Source organism: Dama dama, chromosome 14 (assembly GCF_033118175.1).
Source record: "Dama dama isolate Ldn47 chromosome 14, ASM3311817v1, whole genome shotgun sequence".
Taxonomy (NCBI): domain Eukaryota; kingdom Metazoa; phylum Chordata; class Mammalia; order Artiodactyla; family Cervidae; genus Dama; species Dama dama.
The window spans coordinates 18637441-18662623 of NC_083694.1; the positions used below are offsets into that span (position 1 = coordinate 18637441).

Genomic DNA, 25183 nt, shown 5'->3' on the forward strand with positions numbered 1-25183 from the left:
TGAAGACACAGACATAGGCAACAAATATATGGATACCCAGGGAGACGGGAATATGGGAGGAATTAGGAGACTGGGATTTGCACATGTACACTATTGACACTATGGATGAAATAGGTAACTAACCAGAACATACTGCAGAGTGCAAGGAACTCTACTCAATGTAGTGTGGTGACCTGAACTGGAAGGAAGTCAAAAGGGAGGGATATGTGTATATACATGGCTGATTCATTTGGCTATGCAGCAGAAACTAACACAGCATTTTAAAGCAACTATATTCCAATAAAAATTAAAGAAAAAGAAGAGGAAGAAGGCGGAGGAGAGGAGAAGAAGAAAAAAATAAATGCTGTTCCACCCCTTTGAGAACCTAATAAGTGAATGTCACTCAGTCGTGTCCAACTCTTTGTGACCTCATGGACTATACATATACAGTCCATGGAATTCTCCAGGCCAGAATACTGGAATAGGTAGCCTTTCCCTTCTTCAGGGGATCTTCCCAATCCAGGGATTGAACCCAGGTCTCTGCATTGCAGGTGGATTCTTTACCAGCTGAGTCACAAGGGAAGCCCAAGAATACTGGAGTGTGTAACCTATCCCTTCTCCAGGGGATCTTCCCGACCCAGGAATTGAACCGGGGTCTCCTGAATTGCAGGAGGATTCTTTACCAACTGAGCTATCAAAGATAAGCACAAAGGTAATTATAATGTAGTATATGTGAAACTACAGGGCTTCCCAGGTGGTTCAGTGGTAAAGAAGCAACCTGCAATGCAGGAGACACAGGAGACGCGGGTTCAGTTCCTAGATTGGGAAGATCCCCGGAGAAGGGCATGGCAACCCACTCAAGTATTCTTGCCTGGAGAATCCCATGGACAGAGAAGCCTAGAGGGCTACAGTCCATAGAGTCACGACGAGTTGGACATGACTGAAGTGAATTAACACATGTGTATGCACGTACACACACACACACACACACACACACACACACACACACGTAGCAACCAAAACATGCTGAACATCCAGGGAAATGATTCCTTCCAGATATCTCCAAGGCAGCTTACATTCAACCTCTCTCTGAGCTAGTTTTCTCCTAGTGTCCCTTTTCTCCATGACTAGCTTTATCCTCCATCCAGGAACATGGGGATCATTCTTCACACCTCCTTCTCCCTCATCTACAACCTCTAATCCTAAATATGAATTATTTCATCACCACTATCACAAACTTAATTCAATATCTCAGTATCTCTAGCGTGAACTAACAACTCTAGCATCATCCACTCAGCTGACCATCAAACTCGGTCTTCTTACAGTGGCCAGAATGAATTCTTAAAAAAAAACAAAAACAAAACTGACTACATCTTCTCTATCTCACATTAAATGACTTATGGCTTTCCATTCCACTAAAAATAAGAAACCTCCTTAGCAGGCTCATGAAGGTCTTCACTTCTTGTCTCTACTTCCTTCTCCTGCCTCACCCTGGACCGCATTTCCTAAACTAACGCCTCCAGTGCACCTTGTCTTTATTCAGTCCTTTCATATGACCTGATGGGGTTCAGGATGTGCTACCCCAAGACACGGTGTCCTGGCATGATGAATATTTTAAGCTGAAGAAGGGTCCCCTGGCCTCCCTTCATCATCCTCTCCCCTGAAGTAGGTCTTCCTCATGTGAGTGGCACCCTCCCTACGCCCAGAGGGAAGGAGCATCCTTGTCTGCGAGATGGAGGGATACCAAGAAGAATCCAAACGAACACCCCTTGCTAAGTTTTTCCGGTTTACTCACTTATCTCACACTCTTTGCCTTCTCCTTCCCATGACTTTCTACTCTTCAGCAAGCCCAGTACAAAACCATTCAGGTCAGTTCGCACTTTTGGGTCTTCATTTCCTTAGGAAGGTTCCCATGTCACATAAAACTTACATTAAATAAGTGTGCATGCTTTTCTCCTGTTAGTGTCTTTGATTTTCAGATCCATCCAAGGATAACAGTGTCAAGGGAAGATTTTTTTCTCTCCTACAATCCCAAATTTCCTCCTAACCTAAAGTGTTGATACATTGTGTAACCTCTGTCTTCAAGTGATTTTTCTTACCTGGCTAATTCACCTTTTGCTATTGTTGTTTAGTCACTAAGTCATGCCCGACTCTTTGTAACCCCAGGGACTGTAGCCCGCCAGGTTCCTCTGTCCGTGGAATTCTTCAGGCATGGATACTGGAGGGGGTTGCCATTTCTTCCTCCAAGGGATCTTCCCAACCCAGGGATCAAACCTGTGTCTCCTGCATTGGCAGGCAGATTCTTTACCTCTGAGCCACGAGGGTAGCCCCCTATACTCTCTTACTAAGGTTAAATTCTCCTACAATGGGCTGATCAATATATTCATTTTCCTTCTTCATAGCATTTGTCACAGTTGTAATTTCCTTATGTTTGTTTGTGGGAATATGTGACTGATGTCCAACTCTGCCATTAGACTGTATGCTTCACAAGGACAGGAAACATACCTACTTCTGCTTCTCACATCCAATGTTTAACACAATGAGTCTGAAAGGGACAAATCGTCAATAAAGAGAAACATTTATTCACGGAATAAATGAAACAATAAGGAAAGAGTGGAGAAGTGTCAGTATAATGTCACAGAAAAGGTGTCAGCTGTGTTGGGTCCTGAAAAATATATCATATCATTTATTAGGCAGAAGGAACACATGGACAGAGAGACAAAGAAATGAAATGGGCAGGCAGAGTTCAGTATAACTGAAGTGAAGCTGTGGGGGTGATCTGTTTGGGGGAGGAGAACAGTCAAGTGTCAGAAATGAGGGTGGAGAGACTCAGGGCCAAAGCCACAGAGGCCCTTTTGTGCACTGCAAAGCAATTTGGACTTTTGCCATGGGAAATCACTGAAGGGTTGTAAAAAGGGAGTAAAATGATCATCAGATTTGCATTTTCGAAAAATCACTCTCATGGTAGTGTGAAGGATGTCCTTGCTAGGTGGCTGTTGGAGACAGGGTGACCAACGAGGAGGCCATTCTACAAGTCTCCGTGAGAGATGCCGAAGGCTCACAGCAAGGCGCTAGAAAAGGATTAAGTGGAGTGGGCAGTTTCAAAAGATACTTGAGAGATGAGAATGACTTGCAATGGAGAGTAAGGTAAAAGAATAAGTCAGAGTATATATCACACCCTGGTCTCTGAGCCTCTGGGAGGGTAGCATGATCATTAACCAGGTAAGAGAAAACAAGATACAAAGTCAATTTGGGTAGATGGCTGAGTGTGTTTCCGAACTCAGTAGGATTTTTACTTTTTTCACATTTCTTAAGATTTTATTTACATTTGGCTGCACTGGGGCTTCACTGCCGCACACAGGCTTTCTCTAGTTATGGTTTGGGGGCTTCTCTTGTTGGGGAGCATGGGTCCTAGAGTACATGGGCTTCAGTAGTTGTGGCTCTCAGGGGCTAGAGCATTGCTCAGTAGCTGAAGAATGGGCTTCGTTGCTCCACAGCACGTGGGATCCTACCAGACCAGGAACTGAACCTGTGTCCCCTACATTGGCAGGTGGAGTCTTAACCACTGGACCATCAAGGAAGTCCAGGCCCAGTAGATTTAATATCTTCAGAGTCTTGTGCCAGGATGATTGGTGTCCTGCAAAATCCTCCTCCTCTTTCATCCGGTACTGTGTGAGCTGAGCACAAAACCAGCTACCAGTGACCACACTGCTCAGCCGTCCTGCATCCCTGTGACCAAGTTCTTGATAACGGAAGAGAAGCCAAAGTGTGCAACCTCTGTCATTTGCTATTAAAAAATTGCCTATGTCACATTTCTTTTCAGAAAACCAGAAACTGGGTTAACTTTAACCATGCCAATGAGACAACCCCTCAAAGGAGGGCAAGACGACACTAGGTTAAGAACCAAATAATCAGTAAAGCAGACAGGCCAGATGAGCATTCCATTAGAAAGGGGAAAAAAAACTTACTCTGAGGGGAAAAAAGTTACTTAATCCATAGTATTCTAGAGGGAAACATAACTTACTTAAAGTATACTGGAGCCTTATTTATGGCCCAAATAACATAGGCAGTAGGCAGCTACCTACACCAGTCTGGACCTAAAAAAAAGGAGGTCTAGGCCAACAATTGAGAACTGATAGCATAGAGACAGTAGTTAAAACCATGGGAATAACGACTTCCCTGGTGGTCCGTGGTTAAGAATCTGCCTTACAATTCAGGGGACGAGGGTTCACCCCGGTCAGGGAACTAAGATCTCCTCCACACGCCCCAACTACTGAGCCCGCGGGGCCACAGCTAGAGAGAAGCCAACACACCACAGTGGAAGATTCCGCATGATGCAAGAAAGATCCCATGTGCTGCAGCCAAGTTAAAAAAATAATCATAATAAATGAATATTTAAACAACAGTGACATGGGAATAGAATAAGAGAACACTCTTGAAGACACACTTGGGTTTGTAATCCTGGCCCCACTTGTTATTTTCAAGGGATTTAGAGTAACTTACATCTACAAGCCTGTGTTATATAAGCCTATTATAACACATGTATTAATGAAGGTAACCCTAGCTTCTATAAAAAATGAATCTCTACATCTCAGTAGCTGACTTATTCAAAGACATTTCCTTCCCATTTAAGTGAAGTCTGGTTGCAGGTTGAGTAGGATGCAAGCTCTTCCAGGCACTGGCTCTTCCTCCCCTAAGATCTTGAAGTCCTTTGTTTACAGCTTTTTTCTTTCCATAGTCCATGATGGAAAGGGCATGTGTGTTCCTAACCATGTCAGCCTGGAAGTTATATACACATCTCAATGTGGAGAACAATCATTTGGCCCCAGCAAGTACAAAGGGACCTAGGAAACATGGTACCCACTTTGGCAGTCACTTCCCAGCAGAAACGATATACAATGGAAATGGTACAGGAATCTTGGAACAACAGCCTCAAAAGTGATCTGTCCTGCTTGCTGCAAGGATGAAAAGTGAAATTGGATGGATGATACACCTAACAGTGTATCACAGCTAAGAGACCCTCAATAATGTTAAGTCTCTCTTTTTCTTTTTTTAATATTTATTCTAATTTATTTGGCTGCACCAGGTATTAGTTGTGGCATGCAAATTCTTAGTTGGAGCGTGGGGATCTAGTTCCCTGACCAGGGATTGAACCCAGGGTCCCTGCATTGGGAGTACAGAGTCTCAGCCACTGGACCAGCAAAGTCCCCAAATCTTATATTTTTCTCTGTTGGTTTCCCCTCTTCCTCCATCCTAAATACACTTCTTTGGTGTCCCAAATATGCCTTATATGGTCCCATTTCTGTGTCTTTATTCACATTCTTGCCTTATATACAAAACTCTTCTTCTCTTTACTGCTCCACCAAATCAACTTCAACCTATTTTTAAAGACCAACCTCACAGCAATTTTCCTGGAGTCAGCTCTTCCTAATTCTTCAAGGCCAGATTAAATGCCTTTGAACCACCATCACCATGCTTAAAACTCTTCATGGAGCACCTACCAGATAGCTGTATGATATCATAGCAATGTCTGTTTTTACCCTTCCTGACTACCTCCCAACCTAAGCTGTGACCTCCCTGAAGACAGCGATTGCACTTAACTCCTCTTACTCAAAGTGATTAAAAGAGTAAACTAAATTTAGACTTTAAGTTCAAGACACCAACACTTAAGAGATCTGATATCCCCTCACAAAGAATGAAAATCAGACAACTCTGGAAAAGGGGGGATAGAAGAGTCTGTCTTAAGTATTTATATACTCAGGTGATGACTATCTGAATTATTGAGAAATTGTTTCATTTCTTTATTTTACTTTGTATATCTGTGAGGAAGTATGTGTGGTAATATGGAATAAAGCACGTACTTAACGAACAATAAAGCAACATATCTTTCAATATTATGATAACTAAGAAAAACAAACAATTCTGAAGAGGTTTCTTTAAGGACACTCCACATGCATGAATCGAGGTGGTGATGTGGCAGTTCTCTGGGTAATCTGATAAATGTCAACATCCAAACTATTTAAATCCATCCATCAGGTGAACTCACCCCTGGGAGTTATCTGAGCCAAGCCACTTTGTTCTTTTTAGATAGAGCAACTGTCTGAGAAAAAGAACAAGAAAGAACAAAAAACCAAAGCTGGGAGTCATTGGACTTAGGCAGTCCACTGAAAAGGCCTATGTTTTCCTTTTCCCAACAACTATCTTGATTAAAGTGGGCAATGCATAGAAAGGAGGTCTTCTTCAGCAAATTAATCTGATTATATGCAGTGAGTCAAAGGCTGGGTGGCCCTCCAGTAATATCCAGCCTTCCACCTAGGGAAGAGAGCGGCACGTGGTCTCCATTAATGAGACTCTTCCCACACCCAATGCTCCAAAATGGCCCCAGAAACACCAGAATCTCTTCTTCTGCCTTCACCATTCCCCAGCTGAGAGACCAGGGACACATTCAGGATCACCCCATGTTCAAATCCACAGGCACCTATGAAGATGGCCCAAAGCTGATCTGAATCCCTGGATGCTAGTTCTTTGGCCAAAGTCTGCTCGTGGCTTATCCCAGTGCTCACTAGAGCTATCAGAGCATTACTACTCTGGGGACCAGAGGTGCAGTGGGATTCCACTTCTACAATACACTCCGTGTCTCTACCAGTGCCACAGATCTGAGCCTTCCAAGGACACAAATGTGTAGGAAGAGTGTGACCCAGAAGGTGTTCCATGGAGCACTAGACCTAGGAGGTAACCTTTATCCGAAGGACGTGTAATAAGTCTGGAAAATGCCACATTCAACAATCCTGTCTTAGATATTCATAGCACATATGAGGTGCATGGAAGGCTCTGAAATGTACCTGCTTCTGAAATAATCTATGACATCCATTCTTTTACAAATCTGTCTACTAAGAAAACTTTGGGGGCAAAGCATCTCTACCATATTTTCTCAATAGATGGGGTTCCAGAGGTCAGGGTTCCTTCACTGTTGACATAGCACTTCACATAGCACTTGACATTTTAGTAAATATTTGCTGAATGAATGACTGTCCTGAAGAAGTAGGGTCCTATAGAACACATTTTATAAAACAAAGCAATAAAAAAAAAAATCACACTTCTATGGAATACTTCTAATAAGAACAACCTCCCCAAATGGGAAGATCTCTTTGACGCTCTTATTTAAATCATGGGATTCTCTAAGCAAGAATACTGGAGGGGGTTGCCATTTCCTACTCCAGGAGATCTTCCCAGGGATCGAACCTCTGTCTCTTGGGTCTCCTGTACTGGCAGGCAGGTTCTTTACCACTAGAGTTACCTGGGAAGCCCACATAGACTACTTCCAATAAGAGCAACCTCCCCAATCAGGAAGATCTCTTTGAATCTCTTATTTAAAACCCAATTTGTGGGGCAATTATAAAGAGCACACTAGCATTCACTGTCTGTGGTCAGATTTCTTTTTTTTTTTCCTCCTCCAACTATCTTAGTGTCACACTGACCTCATCCGGGACTTCACTGGTCGTCCAGTGGTTAAGTCTGCCTTCTAACGCAGGGGGTGCCGGTTCCATCCCTGGTTGGGGATCCCACATGCCTCATGGCCCAAAAAACAGAACATAAACAACAGAAGCAATATTGTAACAAAATCAATGAAGACTTTGGAAACAGGCCTCATTAAACAACAACAACAAAAAAAAATTAAAAAAAATTTTACCTAACCAAATATTTCAACATTTTTAGTATACAGACCAGTTAAGCCTAATGTTAACTGTATATAAATATACTGAAGGGACCATTAACAATTCTGGGTCCTGGGAATTCAGTATTTCTAGAGCAAGGCCTAGGATTCTACATTTTATACAAATGTCCTAGGTCATTGTGAAGAGGTTCAAGTGAAACACACTCTCAGAAATGCTGATCAAGAGGCAGGGAAGAGGAACCCTTGATTTGGCATCACAAGCCTGGGTTCGAGGCCCAAGTCTGCAGCCCTACTACTTGTGTGGCCATGGGCAGTCATCTCTAAGCCTCACTGTCCTCCCTACGTAATTCAGAGTACGTCTCTTACCTTCCCACCCACCTCATGACATTGAAAGCCAGCAGGTACTCAGCATACACTGCACACTGAATTAGCAAGTTCACCATCATTCTATAGGACTCAATAAACTAATCACAGCAAGTTTTCAACACAGAAAGGGTTTCTGCTGATGATTTAAAAGCAAATAAAACAGGGCTAAACCAATAGTGCTGTATGCCTCCGTGTCAGCCCACCCGGCAAACTTCCACAGAACATTAGACTCACACTTGTGCACCCAACATGGGTCAAATCATGGTGAAAGCTCAGCTGGGTGACACTGACCACAGTCAATGAATGCTAAAACACTCCTCTGCTTGGTACCAGACCTCTGAAAAATGGCCTCTTCACTCTTAAGTTGGCAAATGGCTAGAATAAAACTCTTTGGGGAGTATCTACATGTTTACAAGAGGAATGTTCTTGCTTATCAAGTATCCTCATGAATAATAACTAACCATTGCTCAAAAATTAGGATGCAATGGAATATATGCAATTAACATAATACTTGGCATCTTTAATTCTCTCTCCATTTAGAAGATTCTTTTGGAGCCTATAGCACCCAGGGCTACTGCTATGAATACTGCTCAACTATACTGAGTTGAGTCTCTATGAGTCAATCTTTTGAAAACACAGGAAATAGGGTTGATTGTTTCCCAACTTTGTGGCATATTCTGAAGCCTACTTTTTGGAGTAGATCTGATATTGCTTGTTATTTACCTTTTGTGTATAAAATAATGAAACAAATTCTGTCATAACTGAAAGATCTCTGCCTAAAAGACTAATCATTAAAGATTTCTAATTGGTGGAATTTTTTTTAAAATTTCCTACATGGTGGCTCACTGGTAAAGAATCCACTTTCTATGCAGGAGACACAGGAGACTTGGGTTTGATCCCTGTGTCAGGAAGATCCCCTGGAGAAGGGAATGGCAAACCACTCCAGTATTCTTGTCTGGAAAATCCCTTGGACAGAGGAGCCTGGTGGGCTACAATCCATAGGGTCTCAAAGAGTCAGACATGACTGAAGCTACTTAGCACACACACACACACACATATTAATTTATATTATTCTCTGCACACGTTTGATTTTCTTCTGATTTTAAACTTCTCAATTTTAAAAGGGCTTATTCCTCCACTTGAGTACTCAGGGGGTATCCAACCAATCTCTTTGGCTCATGGGATTTGTAGTTAATGACAGTAGCAAGAGAACTCTGCAAAATTAGTCTCCTGCATAGAAAGTGGATTCTGCTATATTTATTATTGTCTTCCTGTTTACTATTTTGGTTCTGATCTATTTTCCTTGCGTGGGGCTCATGTTAGTGGGAACAAGTGTGAATAATTACAGGACTCACGCAGGCAAACAAGTGAATGAATCAAGACAAGTTGGGTGAACCCATCAAAAGGTAGCAGACTATCTGGACTCCTGCTGACTGTTGCCGGGACAGAATGCAATATTGCAGCCCCAGCATTCCTAGACCTTCCAACGTCTCAAGAGAAGTCTGACAAAGTATAGGTATTCAATAAATACTGAGTAAATCAATAAATGCAGAGACTCCAATTTTCATTTGAAATCTCAAAGTTTTAAATGTAAGCAACATAATACAGTCTAAAGAACACAGACTCTGGAGCCAGACTACCTGGGTTCAAAAACTTATCTCTGTTACTTATCAACTGTATGATCTTGGGCAAGTTATATAAAATTTCCATGCTTCACTTTTCTCACTTATAAAATGAGGAGAAATAGTACCTACCTCACCGGGTTGTTTGAGGACTTAGTTTTTTAATATATGTTAAGTCTTCGGACGATACCTGGCATATTTTACATGCTACACAAACCAGGAAACACACTAGAACTTCAAAATGCTTTATCATTTTAATATGTATTATTCTGTTTTTCCCCACTATACCTGGGGGGCAAAGGTGTTACCCTGCAGAGGAGGAACCTGACTGTCCCTCAGAATCCTTCATGGCTGTTCAGGAAACAGCAATACATGTGAATCACGCAAGAATTCTGTGTGGACACTTAGAAAGAGTCCAGTGGTTTGCCCAATATGTTATTGCATAAAATGGCAGATGTCAGAATCCAGTCCAAGACTTTCAAGAGACAGAATCAGAGATGTGTCTATCAGTGTTCACCACAAGCCTGCTTCCTTCATAACTAAGAATGAAATTAAATGAAGAGCTGGTTCAAGACAGTTAATTATCTCAAAACAGCCAATTTGAGAGAACAGTCAAACCCTGTACACTCAACAATGTCCATTTGTACTCTTTCTCTTTTGTTAATTTGTGTTACGGTGCTTTGCAATAATTTAGCTTCTCTCATCTATGACTCCAAGACTTTTCCCCTGGGAACTTTATATTACCCGACTACACAGCCTGCGTGTGGCTGTATGTTAGAAATCATTGGGTTAGAAATATCCTGGCAACATTTTCTTTGATCTTCCTGGTTGTTGTTGGTTTAAGGCAGATCCTGAATGTTATTTAAACAGAGGAGACTATTTGAAATTTCTTGGTAGATGAATTTGATAATGATAACTAAAAAAAAAAAAAAAAAAAACAACTACTGTCATCTAAAGATAAAAGATCTCATTCATCAGGCCTTGAATAACCCAGGACTTCTTCAAAGAAAAAGGTCAATGGAGCCACACCTGTTTCCTTTACTTGTACGGTGGTAACTTTACACACTTCTTGATAATCTACATTTGGTAAAGTTGCTCTCTCACATTACAGGAGAATTTTCTTTTCTTTTTTTTTTTTTTTTAGGATTTAGCATTTAATTTTTTTTTGGTCCTGTGTTTAATCTGTTTCCCTCTGAATGAAGAATGTACCTATTGTTTAAAATAACTTCTACTAAATTGGACTTTATCAAAACTAAAAACTCTTATGAACTGCAGGGTAATACCAAAAAGGTGAAAAACAATCCAGAGAATGGGAGGAAAGATGAATATTTTAAGTCTTATGTGTGCTAAGGATCTAATACTCAAGATACATAGAAACTCTTACAGTTCAACAATAAAAAGACAAACAGGGAAGCAATTTAAAAGGAAGCAAAGACAATGAACAGATATTTATCCAAAGATATTCAAATGGCCAATAAGCACAGGCAAAGATACTCAGTGTTAGTCATTAGGGAAATACAAATCAAAATCCCAGTGAGATACCACTTACACTCACTAGGATGGCTATGATTTTTTCAAATGGAAAATAAAATAAATGTTGACAAAGGTGTGGAGAAGTTGGAATTCTCAGACATTTTTAATGGGACTGTAAAACTGTATAGCCACTGTGGAAAGAAATACGGTGATTCCTCAGAAAGTTCAATAAAGAGTTAGGATATGACCAGCAAAGATCTGAAAACATAGGTTAAAGGAAGATTCTGAATATTATTTAAACAGAAAAGACTATTTGAAATTTCTTGGTAGATGAATTTGATCATGATAATTAAAAAGAAAAAAAAAAAAAGACTGAATGGGTTCAAACGAATTTTGTAATGAATGTTCACAGCAGCATTGTTCATAACAGCCAAATGGCCGAAACAACCCAAGTGTCTCCCAACACACTGTGGTATACCCACAAAATCAGGTATTACTCAGCCATGAAGAGGAATGAAAGACCGACACGTGCTGCAGCGTGGCTGAACTCGGAAACTACTAGGTAAAGTGAACGAAGCTAGATACACAGGGCCAAATATTACATGATTTCAGTTATAAAAGGTCCAGAACAGGCAGATCCATAGAGATAGAAGGCAGCTCAGTGACTGCCAAGAGTGGGGAGGAGGAGAGAAGGGGAGAGGCTGCTTAATGAATACACAGTTTCCTTTTGGGGTGATGAAAATGTTCTAGAGTTAAATAGTGGAGATGCATCGTGAATGTAGTAAAAAGCCTTTATGTTGTACGCTTTAAAACAATAAAAAATGCTGGATGTTGCAGCATCTGAAATTTTATCTCATTAAAAAAAAAAATACTGGCATGAATCTCCAGTACGTAGCAAGAGCTTCTCTTCCCCTACAAAGTTACTTCATATATTGCCCAAACAGTGTTTAAAAATGAAATACTATATCTAGAAGATCAGTGGCTAACAAGTTCTATTTCCTTTATTTCACTGGGCCATTTGTTGTTAATGCTTTTGCTCTTGAACAGTATTCTTGGTTCATCAGTTTACCATTAAAACATCAACTTTCCCAATGCTACACTTCCACTTCCAAATGTTTCCTGTCAATAGTTTAGCTAATTTAGCCAGCACCTATTAATGAACATATGTGGGGAACTTCTGTCTTCAAAATTACATTAAAATGTTTAATTCGAAATAACAGAATATTGATGACTCTGGTAAGAAGAGTGATATGATTTATCATGTCAGTAATTTGAATCTTTCCTTAATTTACACAAGATAAATAGAAAACAATGACATGTCTGATAGAAAAAAAAAAGAATCTGGAGAAAAACTAATCATTCAGTAGGCCTCCCTGAAAAAAAAAAAAGATATATATTTATTTTACAAATCTATATATATAATAATACATTTATTTGCTCCCCAAAAGAAATCTTTTTCACTATCAAAATGTTAACAATAAAACAGATACTATTACAAATGGGTCAGTAGAATATATTATATGCTCCAAACTTAATTTTTCTGAGCTGCAAACTTTCAGGTCAACTACTTTATACAAGGGGAAACGTGGAAAGAATTTTGAAGTTGGAAAAAAAAAATCTCCTTTGACTCAATACCTGTGAAGCAGTTGATGGTAGATGCCTTTAGATCAGAGAATATAGCTGTAAACAAGCATGACAAAGTTGCATGGAAAGTTCTGCAAATAAATCTAGCTGTCAATGAATTTCAAAGATACAATTTCCTGAAATCATGTTAAATACCTTAGCCATGACTTTTTAAATCTCGAAGATTTCTACATAAAAGCTATGTTTGTCATTTGCAACATGTCTATTTAAATGTTAACATGACTGGGTTTATTCCAAACAGGCAGAAGAAAAAATAAAAGCAAGTATTTGGCTAATTTGGGTTTTAAAAAAGCCCCTCACTTTCATCTTCAGGTAAGTATCTCTTTCAGGTGAAAGCAAAGGTGGTTTTAGCCAGAACTGCCTGGAGAAATGCAGAAGGAATAATCCTATCTCATAGAAGCTAAACACATCTGGTTCGTGGACTGTTATTGTAAGGAAATTTGAGAAATAACAGAAACTGAAACCAACTGTTGAAGGTGAACAAGAACTTGATGAAAAGAAAGGCTTATATTTCATGTCAAAATCAAGTGAGATGGAAGAGTACACAGAAGACTTTACAGGTAGCACATGTATTCAATGGTCAAATTCTGAAAATCCTTGACCGGAATACACATCTGAACACGTGGCCACAACAGCCACAGAAGTGGAGAGTCCTATTTCCTCACTTAGGAGAGAAAAAGGAAGCTAAACTGGTGAAACCTAAGAGGAAAGCAAGGAGTTACAGGAACTTTCTTGCCAGTCACTTAGCTCGTCTCTGGATTCTCCTTAATGTCTTTCCACTGACATTACAGATCTCGGTTTTGTGCTTAGAGACGTGCATATTTATAATTTACTGAAACCCTGAGAGAACACAACTCAGCTCTTCTTAGTGTTCACTTCTTCATAAGAGCAGTCTCTATAAAGGAGAACACATAAGCTAGGAATTCCTAACATAGCTTAGGAACGGCTGGAGTCCTGGGATAACTGACCCAGGAAAGATAGGAGATGAGCATAGGGAGAGGAATTACTCCAGTTTTCAGGAAAAGTGACCACTGCCTACAACCTTCCACACACACCCAGCAGAGTCACAGGTCTACCTGAGGAAGGGGGTGGGGTGGTGGGAGCTGGCAGGGGCGGGTGATGAAGTTCCTCCCAACCTCCAGTTTTAGGCCCCAGATGACCCAGTAGAGCAAGCAGCTCAGGGCACCATGAAAAGGACTGTCAGGTATTTATGCTCTGATTATCCATAAAACGGTTACCACCGTTTACAACCATGATCTAAGGTCATCCAATAAGGGCAAAGCCTGTTTGCAGGTAGGCACAGGTGGCCTTCTCTGCCACCCCCCTCCCCTACGGTTTCTCTCTCATCACTTCTCAGGGGTTATAGATCACTGACCTGAAGAATTTGTAAGAGGAAACTCCCCTGTCCTCCCTCTTTCCAGGGTTCCTTGAAACCACGAGCTGATTCCTCCGTGCAACTAAGCTCATTTGGGCACTAACAGGCCTCCCCGTTCTCTGCCCTCACCTCCTTCCGTACACACACAGTTCATTCTCTTCTTTTGTCTGGAAGGTCATTTTCACTCAACTGAGAAAGAGAACTCGGGTCTTCCCTATCTAGAGTTTCCACCTGAGGGTAAATCCCCGGAGCCTGGAGGCCCCGAAACAGAGGTAGAGTGCGGAAGGTCAGGGATGGGAAAGAATCTGCAGCCAGAAGGGAGAACTAGAAAGATCCGGGGAGAATCGCAACGCAGAGAACTAAGGCAGAGCTCAGGACAAGTTTATTTTACTTCCTTGAGCTCCCCAAAGCTCCCAAGTTCTAAGATTCCTTCAGAGATGGGGGGTGGGGGGTGGGAAGCCCAACTAATTCTCGAAATTCCTAGAGACGAAATTATCTGGGCAAGCACTCCTCTCCCACCGGAGCGCGGCACTTTGCGCGCCCCTGTGGGGGACTCAGATGCTGGGCCAAAGTAGATTCGTGGAGAGGGCGCGCTGGGCCTTCTCCGTCTTTGACCAGTTTCCAAGCAAAGCGTGTCGTGTAGTCCAGCGCTGGGGACAGGGAATTTGCATGTGGTTAAGGGTTGGGCGCTGAGGAAGCTGAGAAGCGTGTCAAAGAGCGGGCTGACGCGCCTCCACTAGCCGGCCAAGGTCAGAGAACTTGGGGTGGGGGTCTGGAGGTGGATGCTCCTGGGCTAACGCCAAGGTTCTTGAAACAGCGCGCTCTTTTCCAAGGAGATAGGAGGAATGCAGCCAACTAGAGACCACACCTTCCCTTTTATCTCTTTTCTCTCATTTCCTTTTAATTTCCATCTTTCTTACTTTTGATCGCTTTTCCCTCCTTTTAGAACTTAAGAAAAGCTTCCCCGAACTTGTGCCAGGGGAGCTGAGTGGCATTTACTGTCGGCTAATGGGGCGGAGGAAGAGAGAATGAGACATCTCATCCCCAGCCCCCGAATTCCGACATTTACAGGTCCCCGCAGCTTAGTGTCCGGCTATAAAGTTGTAATAAATTTACCATCTACCCACAACCCCAAATGCAGCCCAGAGATAGCAGAAGAAAACTGCCTCTGATTTTAACTTAGCGGTCGAATTTCTTAAAGCTCTTTTGGGCGGGCCGTGGTAAGAATCCGGGTAGCTCCGGGCCAGTTGGGGGTGACCCCGTCCCGTCTGAACCAGATCATCCTTGCGGAGTGAGCCCAGGAGTGAAGGGGGGGCCGACTGGAGCCGGAAACAGACCTCACCCCCGTTTCTGTGCCGGGAACCCTGAGTGCACACACTTTGGAAAGTCGGGTTCCCCCTGTGGCACTGCCAGAGACCGGGGCTGGGTCTTCGCTCCCCACCACGCTTGTCCACAAGACAGACTGAGCGCCCTGAGAAAGCGGCCACAGGGGGATTCAGGGACATCCACCGTGAGAGGAGAAATCGGTGATGGGGAAGAAATTCATCAGCGGGGGCCAGAGCCCTGAGCGCGCCACAGGCGAGGCCGCAAGCTCTTCCCTCGCTGATTCTTAACCCCTCCCCACCTCCGCGCTGGCGCTCAGATCTCCAGCCAAACGGATCCGAGCCCCGGGTTATTTTCAGTCATAACCTTCTCCACCCCCCCAAATGCCGCGCCTGGGCTCTGAGGGGGAAAGGGCGGTTTGAACTGCCCTGCGCGAGTCTCATGGCCGCCGCCGCGCGCCTGCGGCAGAGCCGGCCTGGTCGCGGCCCCGAGCGCACAGCCCTTCCCCGAACCACGCGCGCGTCTGGCGCTCCTCTCGCCCGGGGCTCGGGGCACCTCCAGCCTGCCCTGCTCCCTGCTCCCCGCCCCCCTCGACTTCTAGGTTCTAAAACACAGAAGCATCGTCTAAGGCGTTGGCAGGTAGAGGAGACAAGGTCAAGGCCCGCGGACCTCCGCGATCCCCACGCTTGCGCCCTGCTGTCTCCGCAAGCGAGTCTTGTCCACAGCCGAGGAGGGGAAGGGTGTCGCAAACCCCAATTCTATCTTAAATTAGGGATTTGACGTTGTTTCCCGACTACCCTCTGCCAGCGCTCACATTCTTCCCTCCTTTCCGCCCGGCGCGGTTCCTAGATTTTAAGACATCTTGTCCACCCCCTATCGCAGAGGGGTGGTTCCCCACCGAGAAGCTTCACGAGCACTGCATTCCCACCCTGCGGTCGGTCGGTGCGAAGACAAGAGGAAAGGTCTCGCGATCAACGCGCCTCGCCCACTCCCTTTCCCCCGCCCCCCGCCCCAGCTACCCGGCGCGCTCCGGCACGCGCCTCCCTCCCCCAGACCCACAGTTTTCTTCGGTAGGAAACACGCGCGCCCAACCCACCCCGCCTCCCGCGTAAAGGCCAGTCGCCTCTGTTTTTTTGTGTGTGCCCAAACTCAGCTGGAAGTTGAACGCAGGGGAGTCAGAGAAGCGCGGAAATAAAAGAAAGAGAAGCGAGAAATCAAAGGTGGGGGGTGGGGAGGAGGAAGAAGAAAGCAGATGGAAGTCGCACCGGCAGAGGCGGAGGCCAGCCCCCCTGGGGCTCCGGCGCGGCGGCCCCCACGGCCGCGCCGCCCCCGCGGCCGCCCGCCAGCCCGCGCACGCCGAGCCGGGTCAGGCGCGGACTCACATGGTGGGACTGCAGAGCCGCTCTCTCAACTACTGCGAGTGGGTGGTTTCGGGGCTGCTTCCCCGCGTCCTGCTCCGGGGCTGCCCGCGGTGTGAGGGCAGAAACAAAACCAAACCGATCACGGGACGCGGTCGAGACGGGCCGCCCGGCGCCGCGAGGACCTCTCTCACTTTGCAAAGGAAGCGGGCGCGGGGATTCGGGCTGCCGGGTGTACCTATAAATAGCGAACTTTTAGACGGAATCAACTGACAAATGAAGAGTAGCGCGCGGAAATTTGCGCCGATTCCCCTTCCCCGGGATGACCCTCCCTCCTTCCCCCCCCCCCCCCAGCCTCTCTGCTGGCGGGATTTGGGGGGGGTGACAGATTCGGGGGCAGGGGGTGGAATGTAGTTTTACTCCGATTTCCAGTAGTTTTGTTGTTTTTGCCAGGAGGGGGGTACTCCGCCTCTTTGCCTCCCCCCGCACCCCAGCGAGGCACTAGAGGCACCAGCTGGGAAGGGCAAGGGCCCGAAGAGCAAGGATCCTAGGAGTTGGCTGGAGAAAAGAGACGGGGGAAGAGAGCACGGAGCCGGGTTTTCCCTGGGATCACGGGAGCGACGGAAGGAAGGCGGGAAACTGGCAGGGTTGGGGGTTTTCTTGAGACCCAGGACGAGAATTTAGGTAACCCTGTGTTTGGAGGGAACGGCGACAGGGTGAGTGCAGAAGGCACAAAGGAGCTCCCAGCCTGTAGGTTTCCATCCCCGAAGGCCACAGTAACTCTCCAGGGATACCAAGACCCCCTCCCCCCCCGCAACTTCACGACCCCCTCGGTCACGAGCCGCGGGGTTAAGCAGGCATTGCCCCGGGGTCACGTCCTCACTGGCCGAGGGCCGCAAGCTCCCGGGAAGCGCGCCCGGCCCGCTGGCGCCCGGGGGTGGTCCTTGTTAGCTCCCCGGGGGCCGGCCGCCTTTCGCCCAGCTCGCGCACACCGGCGGACCGAAGAGACCCCCAGGGACTGTGCGTCCTGACCGCCACTCGCCGCCCACCCGCCCCCTTTTCTTGAGCCAGGGCCAGACTGCGAACGGTGATTTGGGTTAGTACGATTTTCATTTTTATTCCAGGTGTTTTCTCAAATATAAACCCCTCCGGGGACGACAGACATTAGCTCTCCACTCCAAACTCGCCAGTTCAAGAGGTTGCCTAGCTGAATTTATCCTGGAGGTCTCAACACCAACCACAGCCCATAGGATAGTCTAATAGGGCTGGGTGCGGGGGGTGGAGAAATTGAGGACACCAAAGGGGAGGGTCTGCAGGTGGAAAGGATTCTCTTTGGAGGCTCCACGTTCAACACAAGGCCTGCAGAGGAGGGGGCCAAGCCCATCCGAAGGGCCTAAAAGTGGCCTCAGGGGGTGCGGGGGGTGCGGGGGGGCGGAAGGAAAGGGGATCAGGAGAGCGGCGGCGATCTTTCTTTTCGCTCCTTATCCCCGCCCAGTACCACCGTCTGTCCCTGTAAACAGAACGTCTCACCTCTTCCCCAACCCCCTGGAGAAAACTGAATGGGGTCCCCCACGCGATTGGGGGAGGGGGGCGTTGCTACCCAATTCCCGCTTCTCCTAATACCACTTCCTGCAGGTTACCTCCCGCGTGCACGGAAAAGTTATTTGGCCTTATCCCAGAATCCAGACGAGTCTGGAAGGAGAGGGGCAAGGAAGAGGTGCTAAGAGGGTTCCGGCGGCCGCTCTCTCCGCGGGGTGCCCCCACCGCCCCCCGACTCCACGCAGGCGGGTGAGCGCGGCGTTCGGAGCCACCAGAAGCGCGCGCTGCTCTTGCGCCTGCCGGAGGGTTGCGCTTCCCTCGCTGCCCCGAGGGTCACGAGCCAGCGGGGTGAGGGTGGCCCCTCTGCCCCGGTCCAGAGCCAGTTTACGGGTGTTCCCAGACGGGAGTTGGACGGGGCCCGGACGGCCCGGGCCACTGGCGCCTGGTTTGCGTTCCCCTGGCTACGTACCTGTCCCGGCCTTCTCGCTCGGAGGGCTGACCCCGCTGCGGAGCCCGGCCCGGGAGCCTGCGCCTCCAGCGGGCCCGCCCCCGCCCTCTCCCGCGCGCCCTCTCTCCCCCGTACGCTGGGCCAGACGTGGGGCGGTCTCTCGCGGGCCATTGGCTTGGGCCGCTGTTCCGACCCGGCTTTGAGGATTCCCCCAGGCTTTGGGGGCCCCCTTTGTGGACCGGCGAGAGAGGGGCCAGGCCAGCGACTCACCTTTGACCCCACCCACCACTCCCGCATCCCTGAAGTTCCCCTGCATCCGTCCCCTGGAGCCCAAGGCTTTGAAACGGTAGTGACTCCGCAAAGAAAGCGGGTGAGAACCTCCTTGCGGGTTGAGCATGGAAGTCAAATGAGTGTTTGCGGCGTTTCTCGAAGGTTCTGGGTGTTCGTACCAGGGGAACGGGCCCTGTGGGGACAGAAAAGATAGACGTACAGACAGCATCCCGGTGGCTGTTTTCAGCGCGAAGTTCACGTCTATTGTTTTCTGCCTCTGGAAAAGCTGCCCAGTGTGATAGATCTATTTAGATCCCATCACTGGAAGAAAAATCCTGGTGATAACGATTATCTCTCGCTCGCGCTATCTTGCCATCGCCCCGATTCATCTCGCTCTCCGGGAGATGAAGGGGTGAGAGGCTGGAGGGAGGATGGGCCAAGCCGTTGCCCTCGGATGGAGCGGAGAGGCATAAGGCCACCTCACCCGTCACATTCCGCTCCGGGCTGGGGAACAGGACACGGCGGGTTTCTTTCTCTGCCCAGCCTCACGCTTCTTTCAAATGATTTTAGTCTGGTGCTCCGGTCTATCCATATACATTTCCAATCTCATGGCTCATAAACTATTAGCAAAATGGTTTCATTATTCACCTTCTGTATCCTACAAAAGGGAGAAAAGAAGGGAGCAGCAGGAAGGCAGAGTGGGGGTAGGGGGACGACCGCGGGGCAGTAGTTCACAGTGACACCGCCCGTGTTTAAATCACGGCTCAGGCTGCCTTCTTCAAGTTGACACTCAACAAATCTGATCCGTTTCCGAAGATCTGTAGTCGACCTCCTCTTTCCCCTCCCCTCCCCTTTCTCTCTCTCTCCGTCCATCACTCTCTCTCTCTCTTTCCTACGTTTCTAGAAGGACCAGATGAATAACCAAAATACTGCAGATCCATTGTTTGTTTCATTAGGTGCCATCAATAAGGCACGCCCTTTAGATACGACATATAAAATTGACTGATTAGAATGGCTACCCCTGTCCCCTTTTGGGTGGTGGTGACACAGTCACATGTCATCTGTAAAGCCAAACCATCCTAAGACACAAGGTTAGGATGATAACCAAGAAGTTTATTTGTGGCATCAAGGTGGCCAGTGGAGCAACAAGCCCTCAGCGGGCTTCCGCGAGTTGCGGGAAGTGAGGAAGTTGCAGAGTGGAGTGAGTGAGTGAGTGAAAGTGTGTATGTGTGTGTGTGTGTGTACACACGCGTGCCCGTGTGTGTGCCCTTTAGGAGAATGGGGAGACTAACAGAGTGGAGTCTTTGTTTGGCTCTGAGAAATGGGGGGGGGGGGGGGGCGCACATTAAATGAGTCAACCCTAATTAAAAGACTAATAGAAGCAAACATTCCTGGAAGCCGGAGAACTGTGTGTGCAAAGGGCTAAAAACTGCGGGCAGGCGCGAGACGGCAGAAGCAGCCTCGGGCAATAGGAATCTGGATCGGCTTCTCCACTGGGGTTTATGATCATATTAAGTGTCTCTACCAACACTTTAACTTTTCTTATCAATATATTTTATGTAGGATGACTCTATCAACACACACGCACGCGCTCCCGGTACTTTTGAAAATATAAAGGACGCCAGGCAAGCGAACGTGCAGTAATTATCCCTCGATGGAGAAACCAATCTGGCTGCGAGAGGCCCGTCTGCGATCGCCCGAGGCGGCGGCGCGGGGACCTGCGCGGAGGCCGGGGACTGCCGGCGCTCGCTAGGTCACGGCGCCGCGCGGCCGCCTCTCGCCCGCTGTTTAATATACATAGGGTGGGAACGCAGGGAAAAAGGATCTTGTGCCGGCACGTCCTGCAGGAAAAAAAAATCAATTTGCTATTTATTTTTGAAATATATAGATTTAGGATTTTTTTTTCCCCCCAGCCCGACCCCCTTCAAGAAACAGCGGCCCATATTGAATTACGTCTTTTAATGACTTTTCCTATATTGCCGTCGCGATTTCACGTTCTGGGCAGGAGCAGGGTGGAGTTTCCTGGGTGGGGGTGGGGGGTGTCAATGCCGGTATCTTCAAAAAGATTTGCCTCGTGTGTTAATTGCATGCTGTTAAGCACATCTGGGACTGCGCGCTGACCAACTCGGACCAACTTTTAATTAACACATTGACCCGGCGATGGAGCAGCCGCCCGGCCTCCCCCTCGAAATATGTATATGAGCCGCGCGCCGCCAGATGCCAGCGAGGAATCGCCTGCGTCCCGGGGCGGGAGGGGGGGCACAGCGCCATCGTAGGCTCTCTCCCGGTGAACGTTTTTTCCTCGCCTATGGGTGTATAGGAAATCAACAAAGACAGAGAGTGAAGGACCGGCTCCTGGAGCAGGCTTCTTGCACCCTTTAATGTGACTTGACCGTGGGCGGGGCCGTTGGGGGAACGGGGACGGAAGACCACCCCGCTTCTCCCCGCAAGTCCATTGCTACCCAGCCTGCCTTGGGCTTGAGCTGCAGGCTCGAGCCGGGGCTTTTTGAATGGGCCGACTTCTGGGTTAGCGAAAGCGGTGGCCGAACATCCGCGTGGAGAGACCGAGACCGATTCTAGCCGGCCTCCTCGCATTCTCCCCGTCCTCCGAGGCTCTCCGTGGAGAAATCACAAACTCCAGGGCCCCCGTTCTGAGAAACAGGAATGGGCTCCCCATCCCACTCCCCCGCCCCCGGGTTCTTGGAACTCTGAAGGCTAGGGCGCAGGAAACTACTGGCTATTTTTAGGACCCTAGGCCCTTTCTCTGGAGACCAGGGGGCGACCTTCCAGCCAGGTCAGTCACATCCCCGGCCTCCGGGAGCAAGAAACACGGAGCGCAGAGCAGAAGATGCCACCTGCAGATACGCAATTTCACCCTAAGTAATTTCATTCAGAATTGATGGCGTTTCACCAGAGTGGTGCCTTCGAAGTGAGTGCCTAGCCTGCCTCCCCGTAGAGCACCAATGCGGGTTAATTCCCAGATACGTACTCATTTTCTCTTTCCTCATCTAATCTCAACTGCCTCCCTCTTCTAAGTGCTTAGCTTCAGCATACATCCCTATAAAAAAATGTCAAAGTGGTGTTCCTTCTCCCAGCCATAAAAAAAAGTTGGAGTGAATCACTCCCAAGTTACCTTTTAATATCCCCTCCAGGTAACAGTTGAAGTTTCTTGTTTGACATTTTTCATTCCCCAATACAGAACTTTTCCATAAATACCCAGTCGCAACATGAGGAGAAGTATATGTGGCAATAAATTCACAGCTATATGTTCTAACTATGGCGATGCTTTAGAAAATTTAATGTGACAAGATTGCTCCCCAAATTCCTTCCACCTCTTTTCTTTTTTTCTGTATTCTCCTTTTTTTTTTCCCTGTCCTTCCCTTGAATCTACTTCTGCTATCAACTTATCAGAGGATCTGCAAAATTTAAAACTAGAAGAATAGAAAAGATAAAGATATTACTCAGTATGCCTGTGAGTTCCTCTAGATCTTTTTTTTTTTTTTTAATTCAGATAAAGGTATAATCAACACCTATCTTCCCTCAGGAAAAAACCAATCAGTTGGTAAATTACAATATCCCTTTGCAAAGATAAGGCCTTTGGAAAGGTAGCACAATCATTGCCCAAATGGCTTCATTTTGAGTTCAGTGGACCACTGCTCCTTATTTCAGCTCACAAATTGTTCTGCAAAATTGCAGCACACACCTGATATCCAGGGAAAAACAAGGGTTCGTAACTCCAGCTGGTTCTTTTGATTTACTCTGCCTGGTAAGATGTATGCTGGGGTGTTTTGATAAGGGGGAAAAAAAAGGAGTCAGCAGTTTGATTTGGAAACTCTTTTATTGCTGAATATGGTTGCAGGTTTAAACTAAAGAATGTGTTTCTGCTGGGGACATTTGCATGACACATCCATATGCATTAGCAGCTGCACGGTGTGACATCATCAGTTCCTGTGAGCATTTGTCTTTTTTCCCCCTTCTGTCTTTCTCAAAGGAAGTGGGTGAGTGGCTTATAGGAGTACCATATAGACTTTAAAGATACATGACTCTTCCTATGTCCTTCAGGCCCTCTCACCTAGTTGGCCTGCAACAACTTGTGTCTTTTGACAATTATGGAAATTTTAAAGTAGCTAACCTTCCTGGTTATACTTTTTTAAATGATAATAATGGATTAACAGTGTATAAAATTTAATGACAGAAGTTTTCAGAGAAAGGAGCCTTTTGAAGCTTCAACTCCCTTTTTCCGAAGGAAAAGGTGTTGTAATCCACATTCTCCTGATTGTTTGTTTAGTGACTTAAAAGAGAAATGTTTAATTAGATAAAGTGCCTTTGTGTCGTCAGACTTCACTTCTTGGTATATGATAGAGACAATACTTTTGAATCAAGAAAACTAAGACCATACCATACTGACATGGAGAGATGGTGTCAGAGAGCAGTTCTGAAAGACGTGTGCGTCTCCAGATGTTCTCTGAGCAGTACAAAAGCTACCTGCTAATATCCACAGTGAGTTTTCTGCAACTAAGTCGTCCTAAATTGTATTTCACCTGTGATTCTCCCTGAATCCCAGTGGTCTGTAAACAGCAGGAACCACAATGTCAAACTGAAATTGGAAGGAAACTGGATCTGATTCTGTCCAGTTACTCAGGCTATTCGTTGTTAGAAAGAAAACTGCACATTTAAGTTGTAGTGGTCATCAAGTCAGGTTGACTTGGAAGTATATTGACCCCAAGCCAAGAGGTTAACATAAGCACATTTTTAAAACTTTGCATCTCATTTCTTCTCAACATTAAGTGTTTGATGGTATTGCTGGAGAATGGTCATGCTGGGATCCATCACAGTACAGGTGTATCACAAAGTGAAACAAAAATCTCACACATATACAAACAAGCAAACAAAGAGATAATTACTCTTATCAGGCAATGTTTTGACCAATGAAGATATCCCGCTAGAGATATTATGGCTTTTCTTTCAGTCTTTGTAACTTTTTTGGTCTCCAGAAAAGATATTTAAAAGAAAAAAATGAAATGACAGTAATTAGTGAAAGAGTGTCATTCACTTTTCTTCTAAAATACATGGAACTAATATGTACTATTGCACAAACGTGCATGCACAATGACACATAAATATGCATGAGTCTATGTAATAATCTACTCTTATGTCTTGTTTCCAGATGTTTGCAAATACCACCAGTGCATTGGTTTGACCTAACCAAAAGGTAGCAAAGATCTCTGCCATTCAGTTGAATCCTAGATGTTTTAGGCATCACAGAACAAATTTCTCCTGTCCTCCATTGCACAGAAGTTGAATTTTTTTTTTAATTATATAACTTTAAAGTACCCATTCAATACAGTATGGATAAAGGTAAAAACAGCTGCCTTGTGGGATATTATATGATGAAAAATCCAGCTGCATTATTTTATTCAATTAATTATTTTTGGAATAACTAGAACAGCCACAGGTTAGCTTAGTTGTTTAGTTCAGAACATGGCCCAGAATTGATCTTGTGATTGTGTCCTGGCTCAAGAGCTCCATATTATACTCCTCAACCCGGGGCAGCCCGGAACAATTCTGTGCCAGATGTGACAAGAAGAACAAGGGAAAATGTGGATAAACTCACACAAACCAAAGAAATAAAAAGATTTGCTTTTAAAAGCACACATCGCACTTGGAGCATTAAGTACAGAAGACGTGGTATAAATGTCTGCGTTTCAAACAAAATCTCTCTGGCAAGATTTATTAGAGAACAGAGAAAGGGAACAAAAACACCTCATTGAGGCTTGAAGGGGAGCTTAGACTTGATGAAGAAAACTACTGTACCTGCCTGGGTTTTGATATATCATTTAAAACATTTTCAAATCAGCTTTTGCTTGCTACTGCTTAATATGTATTCTCTTTACCTTTAAAATGCAGAATTTATTTGTTTGTATGCTTTTTGATTGGTTTTTGATATTAAACATTTCTGAATGTTTTAAATGGTCAATAGATTTTGGAAAAAGGGATGTGAAGAAATTACTTATTTGCTTATCCATTTGTCTCTCAGATTATTTTCAGAATAATTCCATTTTTCCCTCAAAGGCTCTTTTGGCACAGGTCACACTATCATAGGGTCTTTGA

The 25183-nt window shown here is 45.7% G+C and overlaps 1 protein-coding gene across 1 annotated transcript in view; it reads right to left on the reverse strand.

Moving 5' to 3' along the window:
- ESRRG (estrogen related receptor gamma) overlaps nucleotides 1-17056 on the reverse strand; it is a 672170-nt gene extending 655114 nt beyond the window's left edge. Inside the window, exon 1 of the mRNA XM_061160036.1 lies at nucleotides 16840-17056. The gene's annotated coding sequence lies outside the window, so the exon portion shown is untranslated. The remainder of the gene's footprint in view (nucleotides 1-16839) is intronic.
- Between the last annotated feature and the right edge of the window lie 8127 nt (nucleotides 17057-25183).